General features: G+C 48.0%; 39 non-coding genes across 39 annotated transcripts; all 39 read left to right on the top strand.

The window, feature by feature from the left end:
- Nucleotides 1-36: 36 nt before the first annotated feature.
- On the top strand, nucleotides 37-152 carry LOC141063830 (U5 spliceosomal RNA). The gene has a single exon (XR_012225102.1). It is a non-coding gene; the product is annotated as a U5 spliceosomal RNA (small nuclear RNA).
- Nucleotides 153-466: 314 nt separating this feature from the next.
- Nucleotides 467-582, top strand: LOC141065138 (U5 spliceosomal RNA). Its single transcript, XR_012226280.1, has one exon. It is a non-coding gene; the product is annotated as a U5 spliceosomal RNA (small nuclear RNA).
- A 314-nt stretch (nucleotides 583-896) lies between these two features.
- LOC141064296 (U5 spliceosomal RNA) lies at nucleotides 897-1,012 on the top strand. The gene has a single exon (XR_012225521.1). It is a non-coding gene; the product is annotated as a U5 spliceosomal RNA (small nuclear RNA).
- A 314-nt stretch (nucleotides 1,013-1,326) lies between these two features.
- LOC141064282 (U5 spliceosomal RNA) lies at nucleotides 1,327-1,442 on the top strand. Its single transcript, XR_012225508.1, has one exon. It is a non-coding gene; the product is annotated as a U5 spliceosomal RNA (small nuclear RNA).
- Nucleotides 1,443-1,756: 314 nt separating this feature from the next.
- Nucleotides 1,757-1,872, top strand: LOC141065084 (U5 spliceosomal RNA). Its single transcript, XR_012226230.1, has one exon. It is a non-coding gene; the product is annotated as a U5 spliceosomal RNA (small nuclear RNA).
- Nucleotides 1,873-2,186: 314 nt separating this feature from the next.
- On the top strand, nucleotides 2,187-2,302 carry LOC141065055 (U5 spliceosomal RNA). The gene has a single exon (XR_012226204.1). It is a non-coding gene; the product is annotated as a U5 spliceosomal RNA (small nuclear RNA).
- A 314-nt stretch (nucleotides 2,303-2,616) lies between these two features.
- On the top strand, nucleotides 2,617-2,732 carry LOC141064982 (U5 spliceosomal RNA). The gene has a single exon (XR_012226137.1). It is a non-coding gene; the product is annotated as a U5 spliceosomal RNA (small nuclear RNA).
- A 313-nt stretch (nucleotides 2,733-3,045) lies between these two features.
- On the top strand, nucleotides 3,046-3,161 carry LOC141065187 (U5 spliceosomal RNA). Its single transcript, XR_012226327.1, has one exon. It is a non-coding gene; the product is annotated as a U5 spliceosomal RNA (small nuclear RNA).
- Nucleotides 3,162-3,468: 307 nt separating this feature from the next.
- On the top strand, nucleotides 3,469-3,584 carry LOC141063661 (U5 spliceosomal RNA). Its single transcript, XR_012224951.1, has one exon. It is a non-coding gene; the product is annotated as a U5 spliceosomal RNA (small nuclear RNA).
- A 314-nt stretch (nucleotides 3,585-3,898) lies between these two features.
- LOC141065083 (U5 spliceosomal RNA) lies at nucleotides 3,899-4,014 on the top strand. Its single transcript, XR_012226229.1, has one exon. It is a non-coding gene; the product is annotated as a U5 spliceosomal RNA (small nuclear RNA).
- A 314-nt stretch (nucleotides 4,015-4,328) lies between these two features.
- On the top strand, nucleotides 4,329-4,444 carry LOC141064983 (U5 spliceosomal RNA). Its single transcript, XR_012226138.1, has one exon. It is a non-coding gene; the product is annotated as a U5 spliceosomal RNA (small nuclear RNA).
- A 313-nt stretch (nucleotides 4,445-4,757) lies between these two features.
- On the top strand, nucleotides 4,758-4,873 carry LOC141064045 (U5 spliceosomal RNA). Its single transcript, XR_012225295.1, has one exon. It is a non-coding gene; the product is annotated as a U5 spliceosomal RNA (small nuclear RNA).
- A 307-nt stretch (nucleotides 4,874-5,180) lies between these two features.
- Nucleotides 5,181-5,296, top strand: LOC141064833 (U5 spliceosomal RNA). Its single transcript, XR_012226004.1, has one exon. It is a non-coding gene; the product is annotated as a U5 spliceosomal RNA (small nuclear RNA).
- Nucleotides 5,297-5,610: 314 nt separating this feature from the next.
- Nucleotides 5,611-5,726, top strand: LOC141064036 (U5 spliceosomal RNA). Its single transcript, XR_012225288.1, has one exon. It is a non-coding gene; the product is annotated as a U5 spliceosomal RNA (small nuclear RNA).
- Nucleotides 5,727-6,040: 314 nt separating this feature from the next.
- LOC141065139 (U5 spliceosomal RNA) lies at nucleotides 6,041-6,156 on the top strand. The gene has a single exon (XR_012226281.1). It is a non-coding gene; the product is annotated as a U5 spliceosomal RNA (small nuclear RNA).
- A 314-nt stretch (nucleotides 6,157-6,470) lies between these two features.
- On the top strand, nucleotides 6,471-6,586 carry LOC141064410 (U5 spliceosomal RNA). Its single transcript, XR_012225624.1, has one exon. It is a non-coding gene; the product is annotated as a U5 spliceosomal RNA (small nuclear RNA).
- Nucleotides 6,587-6,873: 287 nt separating this feature from the next.
- Nucleotides 6,874-6,990, top strand: LOC141064305 (U5 spliceosomal RNA). Its single transcript, XR_012225529.1, has one exon. It is a non-coding gene; the product is annotated as a U5 spliceosomal RNA (small nuclear RNA).
- A 314-nt stretch (nucleotides 6,991-7,304) lies between these two features.
- LOC141064346 (U5 spliceosomal RNA) lies at nucleotides 7,305-7,420 on the top strand. Its single transcript, XR_012225566.1, has one exon. It is a non-coding gene; the product is annotated as a U5 spliceosomal RNA (small nuclear RNA).
- A 314-nt stretch (nucleotides 7,421-7,734) lies between these two features.
- LOC141064851 (U5 spliceosomal RNA) lies at nucleotides 7,735-7,850 on the top strand. The gene has a single exon (XR_012226020.1). It is a non-coding gene; the product is annotated as a U5 spliceosomal RNA (small nuclear RNA).
- A 306-nt stretch (nucleotides 7,851-8,156) lies between these two features.
- Nucleotides 8,157-8,272, top strand: LOC141065088 (U5 spliceosomal RNA). The gene has a single exon (XR_012226234.1). It is a non-coding gene; the product is annotated as a U5 spliceosomal RNA (small nuclear RNA).
- Nucleotides 8,273-8,586: 314 nt separating this feature from the next.
- Nucleotides 8,587-8,702, top strand: LOC141065115 (U5 spliceosomal RNA). Its single transcript, XR_012226259.1, has one exon. It is a non-coding gene; the product is annotated as a U5 spliceosomal RNA (small nuclear RNA).
- Nucleotides 8,703-9,016: 314 nt separating this feature from the next.
- LOC141064418 (U5 spliceosomal RNA) lies at nucleotides 9,017-9,130 on the top strand. The gene has a single exon (XR_012225631.1). It is a non-coding gene; the product is annotated as a U5 spliceosomal RNA (small nuclear RNA).
- A 1,811-nt stretch (nucleotides 9,131-10,941) lies between these two features.
- On the top strand, nucleotides 10,942-11,057 carry LOC141064112 (U5 spliceosomal RNA). Its single transcript, XR_012225354.1, has one exon. It is a non-coding gene; the product is annotated as a U5 spliceosomal RNA (small nuclear RNA).
- A 314-nt stretch (nucleotides 11,058-11,371) lies between these two features.
- On the top strand, nucleotides 11,372-11,487 carry LOC141063812 (U5 spliceosomal RNA). The gene has a single exon (XR_012225086.1). It is a non-coding gene; the product is annotated as a U5 spliceosomal RNA (small nuclear RNA).
- Nucleotides 11,488-11,801: 314 nt separating this feature from the next.
- On the top strand, nucleotides 11,802-11,917 carry LOC141064357 (U5 spliceosomal RNA). Its single transcript, XR_012225576.1, has one exon. It is a non-coding gene; the product is annotated as a U5 spliceosomal RNA (small nuclear RNA).
- Nucleotides 11,918-12,231: 314 nt separating this feature from the next.
- On the top strand, nucleotides 12,232-12,347 carry LOC141064653 (U5 spliceosomal RNA). The gene has a single exon (XR_012225844.1). It is a non-coding gene; the product is annotated as a U5 spliceosomal RNA (small nuclear RNA).
- Nucleotides 12,348-12,653: 306 nt separating this feature from the next.
- On the top strand, nucleotides 12,654-12,767 carry LOC141064299 (U5 spliceosomal RNA). Its single transcript, XR_012225524.1, has one exon. It is a non-coding gene; the product is annotated as a U5 spliceosomal RNA (small nuclear RNA).
- Nucleotides 12,768-14,586: 1,819 nt separating this feature from the next.
- On the top strand, nucleotides 14,587-14,702 carry LOC141064097 (U5 spliceosomal RNA). Its single transcript, XR_012225340.1, has one exon. It is a non-coding gene; the product is annotated as a U5 spliceosomal RNA (small nuclear RNA).
- A 314-nt stretch (nucleotides 14,703-15,016) lies between these two features.
- LOC141063834 (U5 spliceosomal RNA) lies at nucleotides 15,017-15,132 on the top strand. Its single transcript, XR_012225106.1, has one exon. It is a non-coding gene; the product is annotated as a U5 spliceosomal RNA (small nuclear RNA).
- Nucleotides 15,133-15,446: 314 nt separating this feature from the next.
- Nucleotides 15,447-15,562, top strand: LOC141063858 (U5 spliceosomal RNA). The gene has a single exon (XR_012225128.1). It is a non-coding gene; the product is annotated as a U5 spliceosomal RNA (small nuclear RNA).
- Nucleotides 15,563-15,876: 314 nt separating this feature from the next.
- Nucleotides 15,877-15,992, top strand: LOC141064433 (U5 spliceosomal RNA). The gene has a single exon (XR_012225645.1). It is a non-coding gene; the product is annotated as a U5 spliceosomal RNA (small nuclear RNA).
- Nucleotides 15,993-16,306: 314 nt separating this feature from the next.
- Nucleotides 16,307-16,422, top strand: LOC141064355 (U5 spliceosomal RNA). The gene has a single exon (XR_012225574.1). It is a non-coding gene; the product is annotated as a U5 spliceosomal RNA (small nuclear RNA).
- Nucleotides 16,423-16,736: 314 nt separating this feature from the next.
- LOC141063952 (U5 spliceosomal RNA) lies at nucleotides 16,737-16,852 on the top strand. Its single transcript, XR_012225211.1, has one exon. It is a non-coding gene; the product is annotated as a U5 spliceosomal RNA (small nuclear RNA).
- Nucleotides 16,853-17,159: 307 nt separating this feature from the next.
- Nucleotides 17,160-17,275, top strand: LOC141063676 (U5 spliceosomal RNA). The gene has a single exon (XR_012224964.1). It is a non-coding gene; the product is annotated as a U5 spliceosomal RNA (small nuclear RNA).
- A 318-nt stretch (nucleotides 17,276-17,593) lies between these two features.
- LOC141064986 (U5 spliceosomal RNA) lies at nucleotides 17,594-17,709 on the top strand. The gene has a single exon (XR_012226141.1). It is a non-coding gene; the product is annotated as a U5 spliceosomal RNA (small nuclear RNA).
- Nucleotides 17,710-18,023: 314 nt separating this feature from the next.
- On the top strand, nucleotides 18,024-18,139 carry LOC141063813 (U5 spliceosomal RNA). The gene has a single exon (XR_012225087.1). It is a non-coding gene; the product is annotated as a U5 spliceosomal RNA (small nuclear RNA).
- Nucleotides 18,140-18,453: 314 nt separating this feature from the next.
- Nucleotides 18,454-18,569, top strand: LOC141064177 (U5 spliceosomal RNA). Its single transcript, XR_012225413.1, has one exon. It is a non-coding gene; the product is annotated as a U5 spliceosomal RNA (small nuclear RNA).
- Nucleotides 18,570-18,882: 313 nt separating this feature from the next.
- LOC141064984 (U5 spliceosomal RNA) lies at nucleotides 18,883-18,998 on the top strand. The gene has a single exon (XR_012226139.1). It is a non-coding gene; the product is annotated as a U5 spliceosomal RNA (small nuclear RNA).
- Nucleotides 18,999-19,311: 313 nt separating this feature from the next.
- LOC141065188 (U5 spliceosomal RNA) lies at nucleotides 19,312-19,427 on the top strand. Its single transcript, XR_012226328.1, has one exon. It is a non-coding gene; the product is annotated as a U5 spliceosomal RNA (small nuclear RNA).
- The last annotated feature ends 100 nt before the right edge of the window (nucleotides 19,428-19,527 follow it).

Genomic DNA, 19,527 nt, shown 5'->3' on the forward strand with positions numbered 1-19,527 from the left:
CCATGGTGGTAGGTCTGGAGGAAGCTCTCGCTCTGTATACTCTGGCTTCTCTTCAGAACGTAAAAATCTTTCGCCTTTTACTAAAGATTTCCGTGGAGAGAAGCAAAACTGAGTTTTGTGGCAATTTTTGCACGCTCCAGCTTGCTGGGGCTACCTTAAATGGGTTCAACAACAGAAACAAGGAATGAGTGGGTGGGGTTTTGGTGGGAGACTGTACTCTGGGGCTGATGGGAGATGTCTCTCATTTGAATATTGTAGCAGTGGATGGCCTTCTTCCAGGCAGCGGGACATGTGACTTTCTGGCAGCAGGATGGAGCTGAACACGGAGCAGCCTGCGGAAAATGGACTGTGTGTTGCCGTTTTTGTTTTTCCATAGCCAAACCACGCACCCACTTCTAGGTGGTCTCCCTGGGCCAAATGAGGGCTGTGCCCATGGTGGTAGGTCAGGAGGAAGCCCTTGCCCAGTATACTCTGGCTTCTCTTCAGAACGTAAAAATCTTTCGCCTTTTACTAAAGATTTCCGTGGAGAGAAGCAAAACTGAATTTTGTGGCAATTTTTGCACGCTCCAGCTTGCTGGGGCTTCCTTAAATGGGTTCAACAACAGAATGAAGGAATGAGTGGGTGGGGTTTTGGTGGGAGACTGTACTCTGGGGCTGCTGGGAAATGTCTCTCATTTGAATATTGTAGCAGTGGATGGCCTTCTTCCAGGCAGCGGGACATGTGACTCTCTGGCAGCAAGATGGAGCTGAACATGGAGCAGCCTCCGGAAAATGGGCTGTGTGTTGCCGTTTTTGTTTTTCCATAGCCAAACCACGCACCCACTTCTAGGTGGTCTCCCTGGGCCAAATGAGGGCTGTGCCCATGGTGGTAGGTCAGGAGGAAGCTCTTGCCCAGTATACTCTGGCTTCTCTTCAGAATGTAAAAATCTTTCGCCTTTTATTAAAGATTTCCGTGGAGAGAATCAAAACTGAGTTTTGTGGCAATTTTTGCACGCTCCAGCTTGCTGGGACTTCCTTAAATGGGTTCAACAAAAGAATGAAGGAATGAGTGGGTGGGGTTTTGGTGGGAGACTGTACTCTGGGGCTGCTGGGAAATGTCTCTCATTTGAATATTGTAGCTCTGGATGGCCTTCTTCCAGGCAGCGGGACATGTGACTCTCTGGCAGCACGATGGAGCTGAACACGGAGCAACCTGTGGAAAATGGGCTGTGTGTTGCCGTTTTTGTTTTTCCATAGCAAAACCACGCACCCACTTCTAGGTGGTCTCCCTGGGCCTAATGAGGGTTGCGGCCATGTTGGTAGGTCTGGAGGAAGCCTTTGCCCAGTATACTCTGGCTTTTCTTCAGAACGTAAAAATCTTTTGCCTTTTACTAAAGATTTCGGCGGAGAGAAGCAAAACTGAGTTTTCTGGCAATTTTTGCACGCTCCAGCTTGCTGGGGCTTCCTTAAATGGGTTCAACAACAGAATGAAGGAATGAGTGGGTGGGGTTTTGGTGGGAGACTGTACTCTGGGGCTGATGGGAGATGCCTCTCATTTGAATATTGTAGCAGTGGATGGCCTTCTTCCAGGCAGCGGGACATGTGACTCTCTGGCAGCACAATGGAGCTGAACACGGAACAGCCTGCGGAAAATGGGCTGTGTGTTGCCTTTTTTGTTTTTCCATAGCCAAACCATGCACCCACTTCTAGGTGGTCTCCCTGGGCCAAATGAGGGCTGTGCCCATGGTGGTAGGTCAGGAGGAAGCTCTTGCTCTGTATACTCTGGCTTCTCTTCAGAACGTAAAAATCTTTCGCCTTTTGCTAAAGATTTCCGTGGAGAGAAGCAAAACTGAGTTTTGTGGCAATTTTTGCACGCTCCAGCTTGCTGGGGCTACCTTAAATGGGTTCAACAACAGAATCAAGGAATGAGTGGGTGGGGTTTTGGTGGGAGACTGTACTCTGGGGCTGATGGGAGATTTCTCTCATTTGAATATTGTAGCAGTGGATGGCCTTCTTCCAGGCAGCGGGACATGTGACTTTCTGGCAGCAGGATGGAGCTGAACACGGAGCAGCCTGCGGAAAATGGACTGTGTGTTGCCGTTTTTGTTTTTCCATAGCCAAACCACGTACCCACTTCTAGGTGGTCTCCCTAGGCCAAATGAGAGCTGTGCCCATGATGGTAGGTCAGGAGGAAGCCCTTGCCCAGTATACTCTGGCTTCTCTTCAGAACGTAAAAATCTTTCGCCTTTTACTAAAGATTTCCGTGGAGAGAAGCAAAACTGAGTTTTGTGGCAATTTTTCCACGTTCCAGCTTGCTGGGGCTTCCTTAAATGGGTTCAACAACAGAATGAAGGAATGAGTGGGTGGGGTTTTGGTGGGAGACTGTACTCTGGGGCTGCTGGGAAATGTCTCTCATTTGAATATTGTAGCAGTGGATGGCGTTCTTCCAGACAGCGGGACAGGTGACAATCTGGCAGCAAGATGGAGCTGAACACGGAGCAGCCTGCGAAAAATGGGCTGTGTGTTGCCGTTTTTGTTTTTCCATAGCCAAACCACGCACCCACTTCTAGGTGGTCTCCCTGGGCCAAATGAGGGCTGTGCCCATGGTGGTAGGTCAGGAGGAAGCCCTTGCCCAGTATACTCTGGCTTCTCTTCAGAACGTAAAAATCTTTCGCCTTTTACTAAAGATTTCCGTGGAGAGAAACAAAACTGAGTTTTGTGGCAATTTTTGCACGCTCCAGCTTGCTGGGGCTTCCTTAACTGGGTTCAACAACAGAATGAAGGAATGAGTGGGTGGATTTTGGTGGGAGACTGTACTATGGGGCTGCTGGGAAATGTCTTTCATTTGAATATTGTAGCAGTGGATGGCCTTCTTCCAGGCAGCGGGACATGTGACTCTCTGGCAGCAGGATGGAGCTGAACACAGAGCAGCCTGTGGAAAATGGGCTGTGTGTTGCCGTTTTTGTTTTTCCATAGCCAAACCACGCACCCACTTCTAGGTGGTCTCCCTGGGCCAAATGAGGGCTGTGCCCATGGTGGTAGGTCAGGAGGAAGCCCTTGCCCAGTATACTCTGGCTTTTCTTCAGAACGTAAAAATCTTTCGCCTTTTACTAAAGATTTCCGTGGAGAGAAGCAAAACTGAGTTTTGTGGCAATTTTTGCACGCTCCAGCTTGCTGGCGCTATGGGTTCAACAACAGAATGAAGGAATGAGTGGGTGGGGTTTTTGTGGGAGACTGTACTCTGGGGCTGCTGGGAAATGTCTCTCATTTGAATATTGTAGCAGTGGATGGCGTTCTTCCAGGCAGCGGGACAGGTGACAATCTGGCAGCAAGATGGAGCTGAACACGGAGCAGCCTGCGGAAAATGGGCTGTGTGTTGCCGTTTTTGTTTTTCCATAGCCAAACCACGCACCCACTTCTAGGTGGTCTCCCTGGGCCAAATGAGGGCTGTGCCCATGGTGGTAGGTCAGGAGGAAGCCCTTGCCCAGTATACTCTGGCTTCTCTTCAGAACGTAAAAATCTTTCGCCTTTTACTAAAGATTTCTGTGGAGAGAAGCAAAACTGAGTTTTGTGGCAATTTTTGCACGCTCCAGCTTGCTGGGACTTCCTTAAATGGGTTCAACAACAGAATGAAGGAATGAGTGGGTGGGGTTTTGGTGGGAGACTGTACTCTGGGGCTGCTGGGAAATGTCTCTCATTTGAATATTGTAGCTCTGGATGGCCTTTTTCCAGGCAGCGGGACATGTGATTCTCTGGCAGCACGATGGAGCTGAACACGGAGCAGCCTGTGGAAAATGGGCTGTGTGTTGCCATTTTTGTTTTTCCATAGCCAAACCACGCACCCACTTCTAGGGGGTCTCCCTGGGCCAAATGAGGGCTGTGCCCATGGTGGTAGGTCAGGAGGAAGCCCTTGACCAGTATACTCTGGCTTTTCTTCAGAACGTAAAAATCTTTCGCCTTTTACTAAAGATTTCCGTGGAGAGAAGCAAAACTGAGTTTTGTGGCAATTTTTGCACGCTCCAGCTTGCTGGGGTTTCCTTAAATGGGTTCAACAACAGAATGAAGGAATGAGTGGGTGGGGTTTTGGTGGGAGACTGTACTCTGGGGCTGCTGGGAAATGTCTCTCATTTGAATATTGTAGCAGTGGATGGCGTTCTTCCAGGCAGCGGGACAGGTGACTTTCTGGCAGCAAGATGGAGCTGAACACGGAGCAGCCTGCGGAAAATGGGCTGTGTGTTGCCGTTTTTGTTTTTCCATAGCCAAACCACGCACCCTCTTCTAGGTGGTCTCTCTGGGCCAAATGAGGGCTGTGCCCATGGTGGTAGGTCAGGAGGAAGCCCTTGCCCAGTATACTCTGGCTTCTCTTCAGAACGTAAAAATCTTTCGCCTTTTACTAAAGATTTCCGTGGAGAGAAACAAAACTGAGTTTTGTGGCAATTTTTGCACGCTCCAGCTTGCTGGGGCTTCCTTAAATGGGTTCAACAACAGAATGAAGGAATGAGTGGGTGGATTTTGGTGGGAAACTGTACTATGGGGCTGCTGGGAAATGTCTTTCATTTGAATATTGTAGCAGTGGATGGCCTTCTTCCAGGCAGCGGGACATGTGACTCTCTGGCAGCAGGATGGAGCTGAACACAGAGCAGCCTGCGGAAAATGGGCTGTGTGTTGCCGTTTTTGTTTTTCCATAGCCAAACCACGCACCCACTTCTAGGTGGTCTCCCTGGGCCAAATGAGGGCTGTGCCCATGGTGGTAGGTCAGTAGGAAGCCCTTGCCCAGTATACTCTGGCTTTTCTTCAGAACGTAAAAATCTTTCGCCTTTTACTAAAGATTTCCATGGAGAGAAGCAAAACTGAGTTTTGTGGCAATTTTTGCACGCTCCAGCTTGCTGGCGCTATGGGTTCAACAACAGAATGAAGGAATGAGTGGGTGGGGTTTTGGTGGGAGACTGTACTCTGGGGCTGCTGGGAAATGTCTCTCATTTGAATATTGTAGCAGTGGATGGCGTTCTTCCAGGCAGCGGGACAGGTGACAATCTGGCAGCAAGATGGAGCTGAACACGGAGCAGCCTGCGGAAAATGGGCTGTGTGTTGCCGTTTTTGTTTTTCCATAGCCAAACCACGCACCCACTTCTAGGTGGTCTCCCTGGGCCAAATGAGGGCTGTGCCCATGGTGTTAGGTCAGGAGGAAGCACTTGCCCAGTATACTCTGGCTTCTCTTCAGAACGTAAAAATCTTTCGCCTTTTACTAAAGATTTCCGTGGAGAGAAGCAAAACTGAGTTTTGTGGCAATTTTTGCACGCTCCAGCTTGCTGGGGTTTCCTTAAATGGGTTCAACAACAGAATGAAGGAATGAGTGGGTGGGGTTTTGGTGGGAGACTGTACTCTGGGGCTGATGGGAGATGCCTCTCATTTGAATATTGTAGCAGTGGATGGCCTTCTTCCAGGCAGCGGGACATGTGACTTTCTGGCAGCAGGATGGAGCTGAACACGGAGCAGCCTGCGGAAAATGGGCTGTGTGTTGCCGTTTTTGTTTTTCCATAGCCAAACCACGTACCCACTTCTAGGTGGTCTCCCTAGGCCAAATGAGAGCTGTGCCCATGGTGGTAGGTCAGGAGGAAGCCATTGCCCAGTATACTCTGGCTTCTCTTCAGAATGTAAAAATCTTTCGCCTTTTACTAAAGATTTCTGTGGAGAGAAGCAAAACTGAGTTTTGTGGCAATTTTTGCACGCGCCAGCTTGCTGGGGCTACCTTAAATGGGTTCAACAACAGAATGAAGGAATGAGTGGGTGGGGTTTTGGTGGGAGACTGTACTCTGGGGCTGCTGGGAAATGTCTCTCATTTGAATATTGTAGCAGTGGATGGCGTTCTTCCAGGCAGCGGGACAGGTGACAATCTGGCAGCAAGATGGAGCTGAACACGGAGCAGCCTGCGGAATATGGGCTGTGTGTTGCCGTTTTTGTTTTTCCATAGCGAAACCACGCATCCACTTCTAGGTGGTCTCCCTGGGCCAAATGAGGGCTGTACCCATGGTGGTAGGTCAGGAGGAAGCCCTTGCCCAGTATACTCTGGCTTCTCTTCAGAACGTAAAAATCTTTCGCCTTTTACTAAAGATTTCCGTGGAGAGAAGCAAAACTGAATTTTGTGGCAATTTTTGCACGCTCCAGCTTGCTGGGGCTTCCTTAAATGGATTCAACAACAGAATGAAGTAATGAGTGGGTGGGGTTTTGGTGGGAGACTGTACTCTGGGGCTGCTGGGAAATGTCTCTCATTTGAATATTGTAGCAGTGGATGGCCTTCTTCCAGGCAGCAGGACATGTGACTCTCTGGCAGCAAGATGGAGCTGAACATGGAGCAGCCTGCGGAAAATGGGCTGTGTGTTGCCGTTTTTGTTTTTCTATAGCCAAACCACGCACCCACTTCTAGGTGGTCTCCCTGGGCCAAATGAGGGCTGTGCCCATGGTGGTAGGTCAGGAGGAAGCCCTTGCCCAGTATACTCTGGCTTCTCTTCAGAATGTAAAAATCTTTCGCCTTTTATTAAAGATTTCAGTGGAGAGAAGCAAAACTGAGTTTTGTGGCAATTTTTGCACGCTCCAGCTTGCTGGGACTTCCTTAAATGGGTTCAACAACAGAAAGAAGGAATGAGTGGGTGGGGTTTTGGGAAATGTCTCTCATTTGAATATTGTAGCTCTGGATGGCCTTCTTCCAGGCAGCGGGACATGTGACTCTCTGGCAGCACGATGGAGCTGAACACGGAGCAGCCTGTGGAAAATGGGCTGTGTGTTGCCGTTTTTGTTTTTACATAGCAAAACCACGCACCCACTTCTAGGTGGTCTCCCTGTGCCTAATGAGGGTTGCGGCCATGTTGGTAGGTCTGGAGGAAGCCTTTGCCCAGTATACTCTGGCTTTTCTTCAAAACGTAAAAAATCTTTTGCCTTTTACTAAAGATTTCCGTGGAGAGAAGCAAAACTGAGTTTTCTGGCATTATTTGCACGCTCCAGCTTGCTGGGGCTTCCTTAAATGGGTTCAACAACAGAATGAAGGAATGAGTGGGTGGGGTTTTGGTGGGAGACTGTACTCTGGGGCTCCTGGGAAATGTCTCTCATTTGAATATTGTAGCAGTGGATGGCCTTCTTCCAGGCAACGGGACATGTGACTCTCTGGCAGCACGATGGAGCTGAACACGGAGCAGCCTGCGGAAAATGGGCTGTGTGTTGCCATTTTTGTTTTTCCATAGCCAAACCATGCACCCACTTCTAGGTGGTCTCCCTGGGCCAAATGAGGGCTGTGCCCATGGTGTTAGGTCAGGAGGAAGCCCTTGCCCAATATACTCTGGCTTCTCTTCAGAACGTAAAAATCTTTTGCCTTTTACTAAAGATTTCCGTGGAGAGAAGCAAACCTGAGTTTTGTTGAAATTTTTGCATGCTCCAGCTTCCTGGGGCTTCCTTAAATGGGTTCAACAACAGAATGAAGGAATGAGTGGGTGGGGTTTTGGTGGGAGACTGTACTCTGGGGCTGCTGGGATCTGTCTCTCATTTGAATATTGTAGCAGTGGATGGCATTCTTCTAGGCAGCGGGACATGTGACTCTCTGGCAGCACGATGGAGCTGAACACGGAGCAGCCTGCGGAAAATGGGCTGTGTGTTGCTGTTTTTGTTTTTCCATAGCCAAACCACGCACCCACTTCTAGGTGGTCTCCCTGGGCCAAATGAGGGCTGTGCCCATGGTGGTAGGTCAGGAGCAAGCCCTTGCCCAGCATACTCTGGCTTCTCTTCAGAACGTAAAAATCTTTTGCCTTTTACTAAAGATTTCCGTGAAGAGAAGCAAAACTGAGTTTTGTGGCAATTTTTGCATGCTCCAGCTTCTTGGGGCTTCCTTAAATGGGATCAATGAAAGAATGAGTGGGTGGGGTTTTGGTGGGAGCCTGTACTCTGGGGCTGATGGGAAATGCTTCTCATTTGAATATTGTAGCAGTGGATGGCCTTCTTCCAGGCAGCGGGACATGTGACTCTCTGGCAGCAGGATGGAGCTTAACACAGAGCAGCCTGCGGAAAATGGGCTGTGTGTTGCCGTTTTTGTTTTTCCATAGCCAAACCACGCACCCACTTCTAGGTGGTCTCCCTGGGCCAAATGTGGGCTGCGGCCATGGTGGTAGGTCAGGAGGAAGCCCTTGCGCCGTGTACTCTGGCTTTTCTACAGAACGTAAAAATCTTTTGCCTTTTACTAAAGATTTCCGTGGAGAGAAGCAAAACTGAGTTTTGTGCCAATTTTTGCACGCTCCAGCTTGCTGGGGCTTCCTTAAATGGGTTTAACAACAGAATGAATTAATGAGTGGGTGGGGTTTTGGTGGGAGACTGTACTCTGGGGCTGCTGGGAAATGTTTCTCATTTGAATATAGTAGCCGTGGATGGCCTTTTTTCAGTCAGCGGGACACGTGACGCTCTGGCAGCAGGATGGAGCTGAACACGGAGCAGCCTGCGGAAAATGGGCTGTGTGTTGCCGTTTTTGTTTTTAAATCGCCAAACCACGCACCCACTTCTAGGTGGTCTCCCTGGGCCAAATGAGGGCTGCGGCCATGGTGGTAGGTCAGGAGGAAGCCCTTGCGCAGTATACTCTGGCTTTTCTTCAGAACGTAAAAATTTTTCGCCTTTTACTAAAGATTTCCGTGGAGAGAAGCAAAACTGAGTTTTTTGGCAATTTTTGCACGTTCCAGCTTGCTGGGGCTTCCTTAAATGGGTTCAACAACAGAATGAAGGAATGAGTGGGTGGGGTTTTGGTGGGAGACTGTACTCTGGGGCTGCTGGGAAATGTCTCTCATTTGAATTTTGTAGCAGTGGATGGCCTTCTTCCAGGCAGCGGGACATGTGACTCTCTGGCAGCAGGATGGAGCTGAACACGGAGCAGCCTGCGGAAAATGGGCTGTGTGTTGCCGTTTTTGTTTTTCCATAGCCAAACCACGCACCCACTTCTAGGTGGTCTCCCTGGGCCAAATGAGGGCTGTGCCCATGGTGGTAGGTCAGGAGGAAGCCCTTGCCCAGTATACTCTGGCTTCTCTTCAGAACGTAAAAATCTTTCGCCTTTTACTAAAGATTTCCGTGGAGAGAAGCAAAACTGAATTTTGTGGCAATTTTTAGAATCATAGAATCGTAGAGTTGGAAGGGACCTCCTGGGCCATCTGGTCCAACCCCCTGCTCAAAGCAGGATTCGCTAAATCATCCCAATCAGATGTCTGTCCAGCCTCTGTTTGAAGACTTCCATTGAAGGAGAACTCACCACTTCTCGTGGCAGCCTGTTCCACTCATTGATCACTCTAACTGTCAAAAAGTTTTTTCTAATATCTAATCTGTGTCTCCTCCCATTCAGTTTCATCCCATTGCTTCTAGTCTTTCCTTGTGCAAATGAGAATAAAGTTGATCCTTCTACAATGTGACAGCCCTTTAGATATTTGTAGACAGCAATTAAGTCTCCTCTCAGTCTTCTCTTTTGCAAACTAAACATTCCCAAATCCTGCAACCTTTCCTCATAAGACAGGGTTTGCAGACCGGTCACCATTCTGGTCGCTCTTTTCTGAACTTGCTCCAGTTTGTTGATGTCTTTTTTAAAATGTGGTGCCCAAAACTGGACACAATATTCCAGATGTGGTCTGACCAAAGAGGAGTAGAGGGAAATAATGACTTCACGTGATCTAGACTGTATGCTTCTGTTAATACATCCTAGAACTGCATTTGCCTTTTTTGCTGCTGCATCACACTGTTGACTCATATTCAGTCTGTGATCTATTAGTATACCCAAGTCTTTTTCACATGTGCTGTCACTTAGCCCTATTCCTCCCATTCTATATATGCTTTTTTCATTTTTATTGCCCAGATGTAGTACTTTGCATTTCTCCCTGTTAAAAACCATTCTGTTAGTTACTGCCCACTTCTCCAGTTTATTTAAATCTTTTTGAATCCTCTCTCTCTCTTCTCTAGAATTAGCTATCCCTCCTAGCTTTGTGTCATCAGCAAATTTAATCAGTTTACCCTCAATTCCTTCATCTAAATCGTTGATAAAGATGTTGAACAATACAGGGCCCAGGACAGAGCCCTGTGGTACCCCACTTGAGACATTCTTCCAACTGGATGTGCAGCCATTTACGACCACTCTTTGGGTCCGATCACTAAGCCAGCTATGAATCCACCTAACAGTTGCCTTGTCCATTCCATACTTAGTCATTTTTTCAATAAGGATTGTATGAGAGACTTTGTCAAATGCTTTGCTGAAGTCAAGATATACTATATCTACAGCATTTCCTTGATCCACCCAATCAGTGATACCGTCATAGAAGGAAATTAAGTTAGTCTGACATGACTTATTAGTTACAAACCCATGCTGACTCTGTTTGATCACTTCATTCTTATCCAGGTATTGACTTACATGTTGTTTAATAATTTGTTCAAAGATCTTTCCTGGTATAGAAGTCAGACTCACTGGCCTATAGTTGCCTGGGTCCACCTTCTTCCCCTTTTTGAAGATAGGAACAACATTTGCTCTTCTCCAGTCTTCTGGCACTTCTCCTGTTCTCCAAGAATTTTCAAAGATTATGGAGAGTGGTTCAGAAATTTCTTCTGCTATCTCCTTCAGTACTCCACGCTCCAGCTTGCTGGGGCTTCCTTAAATGGGTTCAACAACAGAATGATGGAATGAGTGGGTGGGGTTTTGGTGGGAGACTGTACTCTGGGGCTGCTGGGAAATGTCTCTCACTTGAATATTGTAGCAGTGGATGGCCTTCTTCCAGGCAGCGGGACATGTGACTCTCTGGCAGCAAGATGGAGCTGAACATGGAGCAGCCTGCGGAAAATGGGCTGTGTGTTGCCGATTTTGTTTTTCCATAGCCAAACCACGCACCCACTTCTAGGTGATCTCCCTGGGCCAAATGAGTGCTGTGCCCATGGTGGTAGGTCAGGAGGAAGCCCTTGCCCAGTAAACTCTGGCTTCTCTTCAGAATGTAAAAATCTTTCGCCTTTTATTAAAGATTTCCGTGGAGAGAAGCAAAACTGAGTTTTGTGGCAATTTTTGCACGCTCCAGCTTGCTGGGACTTCCTTAAATGGGTTCAACAAAAGAATGAAGGAATGAGTGGGTGGGGTTTTGGTGGGAGACTGTACTCTGGGGCTGCTGGGAAATGTCTCTCATTTGAATATTGTAGCTCTGGATGGCCTTCTTCCAGGCAGCGGGACATGTGACTCTCTGGCAGCACGATGGAGCTGAACACGGAGCAGCCTGTGGAAAATGGGCTGTGTGTTGCCGTTTTTGTTTTTCCATAGCAAAACCACGCACCCACTTCTAGGTGGTCTCCCTGGGCCAAATGAGGGCTGTGCACATGGTGGTAGGTCAGGAGGAAGCCCTTGACCAGTATACTCTGGCTTTTCTTCAGAACGTAAAAATCTTTCGCTTTTTACTAAAGATTTCCGTGGAGAGAAGCAAAACTGAGTTTTGTGGCAATTTTTGCACGCTCCAGCTTGCTGGGGCTACCTTAAATGGGTTCAACAACAGAATGAAGGAATGAGTGGGTGGGGTTTTGGTGGGAGACTGTACTCTGGGGCTGATGGGAGATGCCTCTCATTTGAATATTGTAGCAGTGGATGGCCTTCTTCCAGGCAGCGGGACATGTGACTTTCTGGCAGCAGGAGGGAGCTGAACACGGAGCAGCCTGCGGAAAATGGGCTGTGTGTTGCCATTTTTGTTTTTCCATAGCCAAACCACGCACCCACTTCTAGGTGGTCTCCCTGGGCCAAATGAGGGCTGTGCCCATGGTGGTAGGTCAGGAGGAAGCCCTTGCCCAATATACTCTGGCTTCTCTTCAGAAGGTAAAAATCTTTCGCCTTTTAATAAAGATTTCCGTGGAGAGACGCAAACCTGAGTTTTGTTGAAATTTTTGCATGCTCCAGCTTGCTGGGGCTTTCTTAAATGGGTTCAACAACAGAATGAAGGAATGAGTGGGTGGGGTTTTGGTGGGAGACTGTACTCTGGGGCTGCTGGGATCTGTCTCTCATTTGAATATTGTAGCAGTGGATGGCATTCTTCTAGGCAGCAGGACATGTGACTCTCTGGCAGCACGATGGAGCTGAACACGGAGCAGCCTGCGGAAAATGGGCTGTGTGTTGCTGTTTTTGTTTTTCCATAGCCAAACCATGCACCCACTTCTAGGTGGTCTCCCTGGGCCAAATGAGGGCTGTGCCCATGGTGGTAGGTCAGGAGCATGCCCTTGCCCAGCATACTCTGGCTTTTCTTCAGAACGTAAAAATCTTTTGCCTTTTACTAAAGATTTCCGTGAAGAGAAGCAAAACTGAGTTTTGTGGCAATTTTTGCATGCTCCAGCTTCTTGGGGCTTCCTTAAATGGGATCAATGAAAGAATGAGTGGGTGGGGTTTTGGTGGGAGCCTGTACTCTGGGGCTGATGGGAAATGCTTCTCATTTGAATATTGTAGCAGTGGATGGCGTTCTTCCAGGCAGCGGGACAGGTGACAATCTGGCAGCAAGATGGAGCTGAACACGGAGCAGCCTGCGGAAAATGGGCTGTGTGTTGCCGTTTTTGTTTTTCCATAGCCAAACCACGCACCCACTTCTAGGTGGTCTCCCTGGGCCAAATGAGGGCTGTGCCCATGGTGGTAGGTCAGGAGGAAGCCCTTGCCCAGTATACTCTGGCTTCTCTTCAGAACGTAAAAATCTTTCGCCTTTTACTAAAGATTTCCGTGGAGAGAAGCAAAACTGAATTTTGTGGCAATTTTTAGAATCATAGAATCATAGAATCGTAGAGTTGGAAGGGACCTCCTGGGCCATCTGGTCCAACCCCCTGCTCAAAGCAGGATTCGCTAAATCATCCCAATCAGATGTCTGTCCAGCCTCTGTTTGAAGACTTCCATTGAAGGAGAACTCACCACTTCTCGTGGCAGCCTGTTCCACTCATTGATCACTCTAACTGTCAAAAAGTTTTTTCTTATATCTAATCTGTGTCTCCTCCCATTCAGTTTCATCCCATTGCTTCTAGTCTTTCCTTGTGCAAATGAGAATAAAGTTGATCCTTCTACAATGTGACAGCCCTTTAGATATTTGTAGACAGCAATTAAGTCTCCTCTCAGTCTTCTCTTTTGCAAACTAAACATTCCCAAATCCTGCAACCTTTCCTCATAAGACAGGGTTTGCAGACCGGTCACCATTCTGGTCGCTCTTTTCTGAACTTGCTCCAGTTTGTTGATGTCTTTTTTAAAATGTGGTGCCCAAAACTGGACACAATATTCCAGATGTGGTCTGACCAAAGAGGAGTAGAGGGAAATAATGACTTCACGTGATCTAGACTGTATGCTTCTGTTAATACATCCTAGAACTGCATTTGCCTTTTTTGCTGCTGCATCACACTGTTGACTCATATTCAGTCTGTGATCTATTAGTATACCCAAGTCTTTTTCACATGTGCTGTCACTTAGCCCTATTCCTCCCATTCTATATATGCTTTTTTCATTTTTATTGCCCAGATGTAGTACTTTGCATTTCTCCCTGTTAAAAACCATTCTGTTAGTTACTGCCCACTTCTCCAGTTTATTTAAATCTTTTTGAATCCTCTCTCTCTCTTCTCTAGAATTAGCTATCCCTCCTAGCTTTGTGTCATCAGCAAATTTAATCAGTTTACCCTCAATTCCTTCATCTAAATCGTTGATAAAGATGTTGAACAATACAGGGCCCAGGACAGAGCCCTGTGGTACCCCACTTGAGACATTCTTCCAACTGGATGTGCAGCCATTTACGACCACTCTTTGGGTCCGATCACTAAGCCAGCTATGAATCCACCTAACAGTTGCCTTGTCCATTCCATACTTAGTCATTTTTTCAATAAGGATTGTATGAGAGACTTTGTCAAATGCTTTGCTGAAGTCAAGATATACTATATCTACAGCATTTCCTTGATCCACCCAATCAGTGATACCGTCATAGAAGGAAATTAAGTTAGTCTGACATGACTTATTAGTTACAAACCCATGCTGACTCTGTTTGATCACTTCATTCTTATCCAGGTATTGACTTACATGTTGTTTAATAATTTGTTCAAAGATCTTTCCTGGTATAGAAGTCAGACTCACTGGCCTATAGTTGCCTGGGTCCACCTTCTTCCCCTTTTTGAAGATAGGAACAACATTTGCTCTTCTCCAGTCTTCTGGCACTTCTCCTGTTCTCCAAGAATTTTCAAAGATTATGGAGAGTGGTTCAGAAATTTCTTCTGCTATCTCCTTCAGTACTCCACGCTCCAGCTTCCTGGGGCTTCCTTAAATGGGTTCAACAACAGAATGATGGAATGAGTGGGTGGGGTTTTGGTGGGAGACTGTACTCTGGGGCTGCTGGGAAATGTCTCTCACTTGAATATTGTAGCAGTGGATGGCCTTCTTCCAGGCAGCGGGACATGTGACTCTCTGGCAGCAAGATGGAGCTGAACATGGAGCAGCCTGCGGAAAATGGGCTGTGTGTTGCCGATTTTGTTTTTCCATAGCCAAACCACGCACCCACTTCTAGGTGATCTCCCTGGGCCAAATGAGTGCTGTGCCCATGGTGGTAGGTCAGGAGGAAGCCCTTGCCCAGTAAACTCTGGCTTCTCTTCAGAATGTAAAAATCTTTCGCCTTTTATTAAAGATTTCCGTGGAGAGAAGCAAAACTGAGTTTTGTGGTAATTTTTGCACGCTCCAGCTTGCTGGGACTTCCTTAAATGGGTTCAACAAAAGAATGAAGGAATGAGTGGGTGGGGTTTTGATGGGAGACTGTACTCTGGGGCTGCTGGGAAATGTCTCTCATTTGAATATTGTAGCTCTGGATGGCCTTCTTCCAGGCAGCGGGACATGTGACTCTCTGGCAGCACGATGGAGCTGAACACGGAGCAGCCTGTGGAAAATGGGCTGTGTGTTGCCGTTTTTGTTTTTCCATAGCAAAACCACGCACCCACTTCTAGTTGGTCTCCCTGGGCCTAATGAGGGTTGCGGCCATGTTGGTAGGTCTGGAGGAAGCCTTTGCCCAGTATACTCTGGCTTTTCTTCAGAACGTAAAAATCTTTTGCCTTTTACTAAAGATTTCGGTGGAGAGAAGCAAAACTGAGTTTTCTGGCAATTTTTGCACGCTCCAGCTTGCTGGGGCTTCCTTAAATGGGTTCAACAACAGAATGAAGGAATGAGTGGGTGGGGTTTTGGTGGAAGACTGTACTCTGGGGCTCCTGGGAAATGTCTCTCATTTGAATATTGTAGCAGTGGATGGCCTTCTTCCAGGCAACGGGACATGTGACTCTCTGGCAGCACGATGGAGCTGAACACGGAGCAGCCTGCGGAAAATGGGCTGTGTGTTGCCATTTTTGTTTTTCCATAGCCAAACCACACACCCACTTCTAGGTGGTCTCCCTGGGCCAAATGAGGGCTGTGCCCATGGTGGTAGGTCAGGAGGAAGCCCTTGCTCAGTATACTCTGGCTTCTCTTCAGAACGTAAAAATCTTTCGCCTTTTACTAAAGATTTCCGTGGAAAGAAGCAAACCTGAGTTTTGTGGAAATTTTTGCATCCTCCAGCTTGCTGGGGCTTCCTTAAATGGGTTCAACAACAGAATGAAGGAATGAGTGGGTGGGGTTTTGGTGGGAGACTGTACTCTGGGGCTGCTGGGATCTGTCTCTCATTTGAATATTGTAGCAGTGAATGGCCTTCTTCTAGGCAGCGGGACATGTGACTCTCTGGCAGCACGATGGAGCTGAACACGGAGCAGCCTGCGGAAAATGGGCTGTGTGTTGCCGTTTTTGTTTTTCCATAGCCAAACCACGCACCCACTTCTAGGTGGTCTCCCTGGGCCAAATGAGGGCTGTGCCCATGGTGGTAGGTCAGGAGGAAGCCCTTGCCCAGTATACTCTGGCTCCTCTTCAGAACGTAAAAATCTTTCGCCTTTAACTAAAGATTTCCGTGGAGAGAAGCAGAACTGAATTTTGTGGCAATTTTTGCAAGCTCCAGCTTGCTGGGGCTTCCTTAAATGGGTTCAACAACAGAATGAAGGAATGAGTGGGTGGGGTTTTGGTGGGAGACTGTACTCTGGGGCTGCTGGGAAATGTCTCTCATTTGAATATTGTAGCAGTGGATGGCCTTCTTCCAGGCAGCGGGACATGTGACTCTCTGGCAGCAAGATGGAGCTGAACATGGAGCAGCCTGCGGAAAATGGGCTGTGTGTTGCCGTTTTTGTTTTTCCATAGCCAAACCACGCACCCACTTCTATGTGGTCTCCCTGGGCCAAATGAGGGCTGTGCCCATGGTGGTAGGTCAGGAGGAAGCCCTTGCCCAGTATACTCTGGCTTCTCTTCAGAATTTAAAAATCTTTCGCCTTTTATTAAAGATTTCCGTGGAGAGAAGCAAAACTGAGTTTTGTGGCAATTTTTGCACGCTCCAGCTTGCTGGGACTTCCTTAAATGGCTTCAACAACAGAATGAAGGAATGAGTGGGTGGGGTTTTGGTGGGAGACTGTACTCTGGGGCTGCTGGGAAATGTCTCTCATTTGAATATTGTAGCTCTGGATGGCCTTCTTCCAGGCAGCGGGACATGTGACTCTCTGGCAGCACGATGGAGCTGAACACGGAGCAGCCTGTGAAAAATGGGCTGTGTGTTGCCATTTTTGTTTTTCCATAGCCAAACCACGCACCCACTTCTAGGTGGTCTCCCTGGGCCAAATGAGGGCTGTGCCCATGGTGGTAGGTCAGGAGGAAGCCCTTGCCCAGTATACTCTGGCTTTTCTTCAGAACGTAAAAATCTTTCGCCTTTTACTAAAGATTTCCGTGGAGAGAAGCAAAACTGAGTTTTGTGGCAATTATTGCACGCTCCAGCTTGCTGGCGCTATGGGTTCAACAACAGAATGAAGGAATGAGTGGGTGGGGTTTTGGTGGGAGACTGTACTCTGGGGCTTATGGGAAATGCCGCTCATTTGAATATTGTAGCAGTGGATGGCCTTCTTCCAGGCAGCGGGACATGTGACTCTCTGGCAGCAGGATGGAGCTGAACACGGAGCAGCCTGCGGAAAATGGGCTGTGTGTTGCCGTTTTTGTTTTTCCATAGTCAAACCATGCACCCACTTCTAGGTGGTCTCCCTGGGCCAAATGAGGGCTGTGCCCATGGTGGTAGGTCATGAGTAAGCCCTTACCCAGTATACTCTGGTTTCTCTTCAGAATGTAAAAATCTTTCGCCTTTTACTAAAGATTTCCGTGGAGAGAAGCAAAACTGAGTTTTGTGGCAATTTTTGCACGCCCCAGCTTGCTGTGGCTTCCTTAAATGGGTTCAACAACAGAATGAAGGAATGAGTGGGTGGGTGGGGTTTTGGTGGGAGACTGTACTCTGGGGCTGCTGGGAAATGTCTCTCATTTGAAAATTGTAGTAGTGGATGGCCTTCTTCCAGGCAGCGGGACATGTGACTCTCTGGCAGCACGATGGAGCTGAACACGGAACAGCCTGCGGAAAATGGGCTGTGTTTTGCCTTTTTTGTTTTTCCATAGCCAAACCATGCACCCACTTCTAGGTGGTCTTCCTGGGCCAAATGAGGGCTGGGCCCATGGTGGTAGGTCAGGAGGAAGCTCTTGCTCTGTATACTCTGGCTTCTCTTCAGAACGTAAAAATCTTTTGCCTTTTACTAAAGATTTCCGTGGAGAGAAGCAAACCTGAGTTTTGTGGCAATTTTTGCACGCTCCAGCTTGTTGGGGCTTCCTTAAATGGGTTCAACAACAGAATGAAGGAATGAGTGGGTGGGGTTTTGGTGGGAGACTGTACTCTGGGGCTGCTGGGAAATGTCTCTCATTTGAATATTGTAGCTCTGGATGGCCTTCTTCCAGGCAGCGGGACATGTGACTCTCTGGCAGCACGATGGAGCTGAACACGGAGCAGCCTGTGGAAAATGGGCTGTGTGTTGCCGTTTTTGTTTTTCCATAGCAAAACCACGCACCCACTTCTAGGTGGTCTCCCTGGGCCAAATGAGGGCTGTGCACATGGTGGTAGGTCAGGAGGAAGCCCTTGACCAGTATACTCTGGCTTTTCTTCAGAACGTAAAAATCTTTCGCTTTTTACTAAAGATTTCCGTGGAGAGAAGCAAAACTGAGTTTTGTGGCAATTTTTGCACGCTCCAGCTTGCTGGGGCTACCTTAAATGGGTTCAACAACAGAATGAAGGAATGAGTGGGTGAGGTTTTGGTGGGAGACTGTACTCTGGGGCTGATGGGAGATGCCTCTCATTTGAATATTGTAGCAGTGGATGGCCTTCTTCCAGGCAGCGGGACATGTGACTTTCTGGCAGCAGGAGGGAGCTGAACACGGAGCAGCCTGCGGAAAATGGGCTGTGTGTTTCCGTTTTTGTTTTTCCATAGCCAAACCACGCACCCACTTCTAGGTGGTCTCCCTGGGCCAAATGAGGGCTGTGCCCATGGTGTTAGGTCAGGAGGAAGCACTTGCCCAGTATACTCTGGCTTCTCTTCAGAACGTAAAAATCTTTCACCTTTTACTAAAGATTTCTGTGGAGAGAAGCAAAACTGAGTTTTGTGGCAATTTTTGCACGCTCCAGCTTGCTGGGGTTTCCTTAAATGGGTTCAACAACAGAATGAAGGAATGAGTGGGTGGGGTTTTGGTGGGAGACTGTACTCTGGGGCTGCTGGGAAATGTCTCTCATTTGAATATTGTAGCAGTGGATGGCGTTCTTCCAGGCAGCGGGACAGGTGATTTTCTGGCAGCAAGATGGAGCTGAACACGGAGCAGCCTGCGGAAAATGGGCTGTGTGTTGCCGTTTTTGTTTTCCATAGCCAAACCACGCACCCTCTTCTAAGTGGTCTCCCTGGGCCAAATGAGGGCTGTGCCCATGGTGGTAGGTCAGGAGGAAGCCCTTGCCCAGTATACTCTGGCTTCTCTTCAGAACGTAAAAATCTTTCGCCTTTTACTAAAGATTTCCGTGGAGAGAAACAAAACTGAGTTTTGTGGCAATTTTTGCACGCTCCAGCTTGCTGGGGCTTCCTTAAATGGGTTCAACAACAGAATGAAGGAATGAGTGGGTGGATTTTGGTGGGAAACTGTACTATGGGGCTGCTGGGAAATGTCTTTCATTTGAATATTGTAGCAGTGGATGGCCTTCTTCCAGGCAGCGGGACATGTGACTCTCTGGCAGCAGGATGGAGCTGAACACAGAGCAGCCTGCGGAAAATGGGCTATGTGTTGCCGTTTTTGTTTTTCCATAGCCAAACCACGCACCCACTTCTAGGTGGTCTCCCTGGGCCAAATGAGGGCTGTGCCCATGGTGGTAGGTCAGTAGGAAGCCCTTGCCCAGTATACTCTGGCTTTTCTTCAGAACGTAAAAATCTTTCGCCTTTTACTAAAGATTTCCGTGGAGAGAAGCAAAACTGAGTTTTGTGGCAATTTTTGCACGCTCCAGCTTGCTGGCGCTATGGGTTCAACAACAGAATGAAGGAATGAGTGGGTGGGGTTTTGGTGGGAGACTGTACTCTGGGGCTGCTGGGAAATGTCTCTCATTTGAATATTGTAGC

Source organism: Dendrobates tinctorius, unplaced genomic scaffold, assembly GCF_039654945.1.
Source record: "Dendrobates tinctorius isolate UK_male_01 unplaced genomic scaffold, ASM3965494v1 ptg000250l, whole genome shotgun sequence".
NCBI classification, from domain to species: domain Eukaryota; kingdom Metazoa; phylum Chordata; class Amphibia; order Anura; family Dendrobatidae; genus Dendrobates; species Dendrobates tinctorius.